The sequence below is a fragment of the Amblyomma mixtum genome, chromosome 6 (assembly GCF_055824585.1).
Source record: "Amblyomma mixtum isolate Tamu chromosome 6, ASM5582458v1, whole genome shotgun sequence".
Lineage (NCBI taxonomy): Eukaryota > Metazoa > Arthropoda > Arachnida > Ixodida > Ixodidae > Amblyomma > Amblyomma mixtum.
This window is the reverse complement of record NC_143017.1, coordinates 64,256,159-64,265,064: the sequence shown is the minus strand read 5'-3', so window position 1 is coordinate 64,265,064 and position 8,906 is coordinate 64,256,159. Positions and strand designations below refer to the sequence as shown.

The following is an 8,906-nucleotide window of genomic DNA, read 5'->3' as shown; positions in this document are numbered from 1 at the left end:
GAGGGGTGGACAGGAAAAGGCGACTGCCGATTTCCTCCGGTCGGGTCAGGCCGGAGGTGCCGTCTACAGGAAGCTGGGGCCAAAGTTGTGTGTTGCCTCCGCCGAGGGGCCTTAAGGGTCCAAACGCTCGGCATCGGCTCAACCACCAGGATCCCCTTTTCCCCGGACACGGCGATGCCACGCACGGCTAAGCGCGGGTGCTCGGGTCCGTGGTGGCGCACTGCTCACCATCATCCCCCTGCGGGGATGTCCCTGCGGATGCTCAGGCACCCGTGGTGTCGCAACTCACCATCGTCCGCATGAATCAGACGCCCCTGCGGGGTGTAATACTAATATAATAGTGATACTTATCAATACGAATTCCACTGGTCACGAGAATAGATACCAGAAATATTCTGTGGAACAGCAAGATTGAATGCCATTCCAAAGGTATTACGATCATTCATCTTTTTTCTTTGCGAATGAGCACAAGAAATGTCATTTTTTTCAGTGCCTTGAATATCATTTCACTTCGTGCGTGTATACAAGCTAGCAACAAAGCATTAACTTAGGACGAAAATGCTTTTCGCAAAAAATCTGCACGAAGATCAACTCTGCACGAAGTTCGTCGCAACTGGACCCCCCCCCCCCCCAGAAAAAAACAAAAACAAGACCGAACCTCCGATCCCCCCTTGCCATAGCACTAACAATAGAGCCACTGTCTGCACTGTCTCTAACTATTGCCATAGCCTCACAAATTGCACGTCTTAAAACACGCCAAACGTCAATATATCTGCGGTTAAAAACTCTTCCTTCTGGATCCTTTGTAATTACCTGAAATAAACCAGCAAACTGGACCGCTTCTGCAACCCTATTTCCATGTATTTTCTGACCACTATTCATCACTCTACGCCTGATGAGTTGCGGCGCCTCTATGGCAGCTACGCTGAGTAATGTACACGCGATGGCTCATTAGTCACTAATGTTCAGTTTATCGCTTGCATTGAATGTCTTTTCTTCAACGATGGCGCAGTACACTTTCAAAAATTGAGGACAAGTAAACCGTTAGTGTCGTCTTTTCAGCAAAAGTTTCGAATGACTGCATTCCAAGGGAGTACTGGATCTATAACATTCAATTTGCAGCTCACCTGAGAAGTGGATTTTGAAACCATTGGCTCTATTCCCGCAGACTTGGTATGGCGGGCTCTATTCCGGCAGACTTGGTATGGCGGAATTCAGAAGGACCGCGCACAGCGACATTAAAGTTGTGCTGCACTGTTCGGAAATTAAAGGTTTCTGACCGCTTTCATGAAACCGGTGACTTGGCTCAGATATCTGTGACAGATCTGAGCTGGACAGCCGGCAGGCGCCTACTGCTGAAACGTAGGCGCCTACTGCTGTGGAAGCTATAGGTTTAATAAGGAGAGTTAACTAAACTATATTTTGTTCAAAATATTCTTGGGTGAAAAGAAAATTGGGTGAGAGAAAACCCCGCTGCCGTCTCCCGTAAAGAATGTTGCGCGTGGCTCGTGCGCGGAGCAAAATTTTCCCAGTTCAACCCTGAGCAGATCAATGGCGGTGCTGTAGAGTGCGGCTGGATGAACCCAGTCGCTGTATGTGGCCGGGCGGTTCGTAATAGTTCCAAGGCCATCAATGAGAGCATCTCGGAATATTCTTGGTATTCCCAGACGATGTGGGCAGCAGTCTTCGGGCTTCGCCCGCGACGGCACATCACTTATTTAGGGTCAATAGCGAAAAACTCGTGCCATAAGGCTGGGGTAGCCTAAGATTCGTTGTCAGAGTGCAAACTTCGTGCTCCACGGTACCTCATGCGGCATAGGCGCAATACTATGCGCCTTTGCTCCTTAGGCATTCTTCTCGATCATGGCGGAGGAGTTCAAAGGCATTTTGGAGTCACTGCCTAAAATTCATTTGATGGTTTAGAGGTACAAAGGGCAGAAGTGTGTACAGGCTAAGGTGGGAGGTGGGTTCGGCGCGCATGCCGTCTTTTGTGCTGCTGCTCATGCTACGCTGTTGGTAGACTCACTACCTTCGATACCCGCTTGTGCAGGCGCCCAATGAGTCGTCGCAGTAATGTTGAGTTTCTGGTGCACAGTTCTTGAATAGTGGCGACTAAACCACCGACGGTGTACGAGTGCATGAATGGGCCCATGCCACTTGTCCGCAAGTTTCATATACGAGAGACAAGTTCATGAATGTGTAATGTCTGTGCTGAGCTTTCTTGCTAGAAAATGTTCGTAAAACCCACTGTGCTGCTTTTCGAACAGCTGTAAGCTTTGCCTCGGCAATGTAGATGCCGTCGACGTTGGGAAGTGCAGCGTATTAACCATGCAATCAGCTGGCCGTACAAACTGAGATCATTTTTTGTAGTTCCTGCGGCCCAGAGGTATTCGCTTATGGTCTTGAGTATCAAAATAAGTTGAGCTGATACAACTCTCTTTGATATTACGTGAGCTTTTACAGAACAGCAAATTCGTATCCCTAATGCTGCCTCTTACCGAAGAAATTCGGTGGACTGATTATGAGAAAGATGAGCGAGGTATTTGTAAGAGTACTCTGTGCGTCCAGATTTTAAACAAAAGGAAGAAAGCAATTCATTCCCAAAGCTATTTATGCAATAGAGGTTACATGGTGCAGTTCCTGCGCACATAACAGTTTTAGGGTTAAGCATATGACGTTACTTAAAAGCACTCGTTTTCTACGGCGTGAATTGCGGGCGTTATTATAGAAGTATCACCATGAAAATGAAGGTGATTTACACCCCATAAATAATTAAAGAGCAACTATTCGAAATAAAGCAAAGTTAAAGGCGTTCTCAGCCGCACTAGGATTTTAGTAACCACATTCGTCGCCTAATTAGAGTTCCCTCTGCAAGTTTTCTAAGCCGAAGTCGTCGATTGAGGAAAATAAGCAGAATTCTGCGAATCTCTTGCTTTTTTAGCAATGTGAGGCTTGTATATGCACATCCCATTACGATATGCCTTTCAATTTGATTATTCGCGCTATTTCGGCCTGCTTTCCACAAGTTAGGTGTTACCTGAGCAACGCTCCTACAACGCGAATTCAAATCAAATGGCTAAATCGAAAGTTTGCCCGTTCATGATGAGAAAGTATTATATTAATTTTGCTTAATCTACACTCGATTTTCGTGTTTTCCATTAGCGCCATGTTTTGTCCAAGTATGATACTATTGTTCGGTGCCCAAAGTAGCGACCAGTTCGCAACGCGTCAAACGCGCTGAAAACTCAAGCGAGACCATTACTCTTGCAACACTACCATTCTTAGACGGAAGCCGTTACCACGGATGCAATCAAATGAACTAAGGCCTCCTCTGGCACTTGGAGGCGCCAGCCTTCTTGAGAAGGATCATTGCATCAACTTTTGTGATTTTTATCTTTCAGTACAAGATCACTAACGACTGTTCCTTCAAAGCGAGCATTCCGCTTCATACGGTAAATGCCAGTGCACAGAATTAATGTTTCCTCGAACACAACTACCATTTGTCTTGTCGAAATTTTTTAGCAATATTGCTTTAATGTGTCAGAATGACAACGTAAAAACATGCGCGATGGGCAGATTACAAAACGCTTAAGATTACTCTATTTCCTTTCTTTAAGTCTCTCATAAACATTGCAGCTTTCATACTATGAGCTCAGTTCAGCAAATTTTCTTCCGTCCCCAGGTCTAGCTTGCCGTAATTATGCTCGCTGTTTCTGATAAAGAGTGGCGTTGCTGCAACATCTGTTTCAGAGTCTTGAAGAGAGCTGTTAGTATTGTAGCACCTAACAAAGGGCAAATAAAAAAGACAGGAGCATTTAAACTTCTTATTTCGCATGGTCGTAACGCCGCACTGGTTCCGATCGCAACGCTGCTTTCAGCATCAACTCTCCTTGCTTTCAGGCCCAACGATAACCAGCGCACAAAAAATTTCTTAGTTCGTTTTGTGACATACCTAAAAAGGGTTTCAGGTAAGACTTTCAGTAGTTTAAGTTCTGAAGACAAAACATAATTTGTTCGCTAGGGTCGACTGCCTGCCAGGGCAGACATTACAGCAAATACGGGACGTTACATCTGAACCACAGCGCTGCCCAGGAACGTGAGCTCGTCGATGTGGTTGCGTACGCTCCACGCCAGTGCAGTTTTCGACATCGAGTCAAGAACATGCAGGGGCAGACAGATGTAAACGAAGCACCCAGTTCCCCTCAGAGAACATTTGCTTGTTGGCCGTAGGAAATTAAGCAGTGTATTGCATTTGCAGGCTGTTGGTGATTGTTGAGACTAATTGTCGCGGATACATAGCGCTTCATAAGTTCTGCTAGAAAGGAGGTGACTACATTTCGAACAAACAATCTGCTTTTTTACTTACGTTTGTGGCTGTACGTTAAGGGTAACAGTTGGACGTTTTCATTTAAAATGCAAACATGGAAATTTTGGAAAATCTGTTTGAACCACAAATCGCAATACCAATGACTTGCATGCCACAGATAGCTGGCTACTAAGTAGGTGTACGCAGAGTCTGTTTAGGATGAGCTGCGAGCAGACACCCAAAGACAACTCTTGGACGGTAGTTAGGCTCTTTTAATGCGTGCACCTTAACCCAAGTTGAGGCAGAACGCCCCAGCCGGCGTACCCTGGCGCACACTGCCAGAGGTCTTCCTCTTCGCTAGCTTTCCAGCGGATGCGTTGTGAAAGACTTAACACTGTCGGCCGCGAAATATCAAGCGTTCAGATCGAAGGGCACAAGCTTCTGACAGCCCTTGTCACAGTGCGCGGGACATTTCTGTGCCTTTCTCTCTGAGAACTTTTTCTTTCTTCCTATAGGAAGTTTATTTCTACAGTGCTGTATTTAAGCCTGGAGCACCATTTGGTTAGGGCTTGTGGATAAAGACTGGGTCTCGCGCTGTTGGCATTCCTGCATTTCCTGCAGAGGTGCTCGCAGATCATTGTTGTCCCGCTCCAATGCAAATTTCTCTGTCTCCAGAGGCTTGCGCCGACCCCATTCAGCCGCGTTCTCCCTGTGTAGTTGCACTAGCTCCGCCCTTATTTCGGTCATTCCCTTCTCCCACACGTGCTGCCACTTGCTTCATCTTCAATCTCAATAAGAATCCATTCCAGTTCCTCTTGATGTCCTATTCTCACTTCAGAGAGCATTTGGAGAGTTTTCTGCAATATTTCCGTAGCTCCTTAATATATTTTGCCCACAGCTGTCCAAGCTCTCAAGTTTCTTTCTCATTTTGTTCGGCCACCCGGTTCCTGTGCATTTCGGCAAAGTGTAGCTAGGCTGTTTCTTGCAGGCGCAGCTGCATCTGTGAGACCTGCTGATCAGCAGGGTCTAATGTGGCGAAGAAGACCAAGCTGGCAGTGGCGGGGGATGCATGCGATTCGGCGCGTCCAAGGGCCAAGACCATCAGGCCCTGACGACCAGCGGCTCGGAAGCTACATGGACCAGGACTCATTCGCTCATCTCTTTCATCGTGGCGGCCAGCAGTACACCACCTTACCATCTTTGCTGTAGTGTCATCTGAGCACTTAAACACTTTCGCCTTCCTGCTCAACACATCTTTCAAGCCCATCATCATTTCGCACGTCTCTCTCTCACCGACAGGGACGATCGCTTAGGGACCCCGTGCAGTATTAAGAAGACGAAGCTCTCAGTGGTGCGGGACTAAGCGCTCGCGCTAGGTAGTGGCCATTAAATGTTCTCTTGCTCATGGTTCATCGGGCCTCATCCTTCTGCTGGCCACCACATAACAATACAGTATTGAAGCGGACGCGGGGGTTACTGCTTGCCTTCTAATGCATGCAGGTGCTCATGGTCAGCATGGGATGGGATGATGCAGCTCTAGACTATGGGAGAAACTCCAACACCCTGCGGGCAGTTCCATTGTGAGCACTCCATAAATAATCTAAGACTTGGCGAAGCTGGTCCATCTCAATCTCCAGTCCACGCTTTCCCCTTTTGAGAGCACAGCCTGCTTTGTTGCTGCATCTACACGGGATCTCAGCAAACGAGCTTCCTCTTGTGCCTTGTTGCGTTCGCTGGCCACCTTGTTCCACTTTTCACGGCAGTTGGCGGTGCAGTCTGACCACCAACGCATGGTTACCCCGTCTGAGCTGCCGTAGCAGGAATAGTTTACATCAGGACGCACGACACCGATCCGAGGGCGTTGCATATATTTTTGCCGGTGTTTACTAGGTCGTCATGTTAGCTGTCCTCCGGGTCGCGGCATTGTCGCACGTACTGGAAGCGCGCCAACACCCCCCGATGTAGCACGTAATCCTACAACAGTATAGCGCTCGCTGTCATTTTGTCGTGATGCGGAAGCGTCGCATATTCCTTCTCAGGAACTGCTTCTTGTGTTGAAGAATGCGTGCAGCATAAGCCAAGATGGAGTCCCGCGCGTAGCACAAGCGTCCCAGGTGCACACTCGCTCCTCACCCTCCTCACTGCTTCACGACAGTGAGGGCAACACGAAACGAACTGATATGGTGACCGGTTCTTTAAGGATCCCTAATGGAATGAACGTTAGGTGGTTGACGTTTCGGTGCTTGCTCTGTTTGCAGAGTGCTCCTGCGCAGAGTTATCTCATTATTTTTGTTATCTTGGTGGCTTTTCTGAGCAATTAAGTTTCAGCAAGATACATTTTCTGCCGTCCCTAGCGTCCTCTGGTGCCTGTGAGGTCTGTCACTTGCGAGCACAGGGACGTTTCTTTAGTGCACCGCCATTCATGATTAGCAGATAGTCCCGGTTCCGCCTTAACTGCACGTTCTAGACGTAGGCTTGCTAACACGGCAGCCTCTCCAGAGCGGGAATATCTTTCTGCCTATGTGAATCGTGCTGGAAGCATGACGCGAGAACATTAAATCGCACAATGACATTTGTTAGCCACCCCTCCGTGATGGCTCAGTTCTTATGGCTCACGGCTGCTGGCCTGAAAGACGCGGGTTCGATCCCGGTTGCAGCGGCTGTATTTCGATGAAGGCGAAATTCTAGAGGCCTGTGTACTGTTCGATGTCAGAGCACGTTAAAGAACCCCAGGTGGTCGGAATTTCCGGAGCCCTTCACCACGGCGTCTCTCATAGCCTGAGTCGCTCTGGGACGTTAACCCCCAATAAACAAATAATAAACAAGCATTTGTTAGCCAGCGAACAATGACATTTGTTAGCCACCCCTCCGTGATGGCTCAGTTCTTATGGCTCACGGCTGCTGGCCTGAAAGACGCGGGTTCGATCCCGGTTGCAGCGGCTGTATTTCGATGAAGGCGAAATTCTAGAGGCCTGTGTACTGTTCGATGTCAGTGCACGTTAAAGAACCCCAGGTGGTCGGAATTTCCGGAGCCCTTCACCACGGCGTCTCTCATAGCCTGAGTCGCTCTGGGACGTTAACCCCCAATAAACAAATAATAAACAAACATTTGTTAGCCAGCGAACAATGACATTTGTTAGCCACCCCTCCGTGATGGCTCAGTTCTTATGGCTCACGGCTGCTGGCCTGAAAGACGCGGGTTCGATCCCGGTTGCAGCGGCTGTATTTCGATGAAGGCGAAATTCTAGTGGCCTGTGTACTGTTCGATGTCAGTGCACGTTAAAGAACCACAGGTGGTCGAAATTTCCGCAGCCCTTCACCACGGCGTCTCTCATAGCCTGAGTCGCTCTGGGACGTTAACCCCCAATAAACAAATAATAAACAAGCATTTGTTAGCCAGCGAACAATGACATTTGTTAGCCACCCCTCCGTGATGGCTCAGTTCTTATGGCTCACGGCTGCTGGCCTGAAAGACGCGGGTTCGATCCCGGTTGCAGCGGCTGTATTTCGATGAAGGCGAAATTCTAGAGGCCTGTGTACTGTTCGATGTCAGTGCACGTTAAAGAACCCCAGGTGGTCGGAATTTCCGGAGCCCTTCACCACGGCGTCTCTCATAGCCTGAGTCGCTCTGGGACGTTAACCCCCAATAAACAAATAATACACAAGCATTTGTTAGCCAGCGAACAATGACATTTGTTAGCCACCCCTCCGTGATGGCTCAGTTCTTATGGCTCACGGCTACTGGCCTGAAAGACGCGGGTTCGATCCCGGTTGCAGCGGCTGTATTTCGATGAAGGCGAAATTCTAGAGGCCTGTGTACTGTTCGATGTCAGTGCACGTTAAAGAACCACAGGTGGTCGAAATTGCCGGAGCCCTTCACCACGGCGTCTCTCATAGCCTGAGTCGCTCTGGGACGTTAACCCCCAATAAACAAATAATAAACAAGCATTTGTTAGCCAGCGAACAATGACATTTGTTAGCCACCCCTCCGTGATGGCTCAGTTCTTATGGCTCACGGCTGCTGGCCTGAAAGACGCGGGTTCGATCCCGGTTGCAGCGGCTGTATTTCGATGAAGGCGAAATTCTAGAGGCCTGTGTACTGTTCGATGTCAGTGCACGTTAAAGAACCCCAGGTGGTCGGAATTTCCGGAGCCCTTCACCACGGCGTCTCTCATAGCCTGAGTCGCTCTGGGACGTTAACCCCCAATAAACAAATAATAAACAAGCATTTGTTAGCCAGCGAACAATGACATTTGTTAGCCACCCCTCCGTGATGGCTCAGTTCTTATGGCTCACGGCTGCTGGCCTGAAAGACGCGGGTTCGATCCCGGTTGCAGCGGCTGTATTTCGATGAAGGCGAAATTCTAGAGGCCTGTGTACTGTTCGATGTCAGTGCACGTTAAAGAACCCCAGGTGGTCGGAATTTCCGGAGACCTTCACCACGGCGTCTCTCATAGCCTGAGTCGCTCTGGGACGTTAACCCCCAATAAACAAATAATAAACAAGCATTTGTTAGCCAGCGAACAATGACATTTGTTAGCCACCCCTCCGTGATGGATCAGTTCTTATGGCTCACGGCTGCTGGCCTGAAAAACGCGGG

At 48.6% G+C, this 8,906-nt stretch overlaps 1 pseudogene; it reads right to left on the bottom strand.

Annotated features, from left to right (window-relative positions):
- Positions 1-4,760: 4,760 nt before the first annotated feature.
- LOC149339242 (coiled-coil domain-containing protein 102A-like) lies at positions 4,761-6,098 on the bottom strand (annotated as a pseudogene).
- Between the last annotated feature and the right edge of the window lie 2,808 nt (positions 6,099-8,906).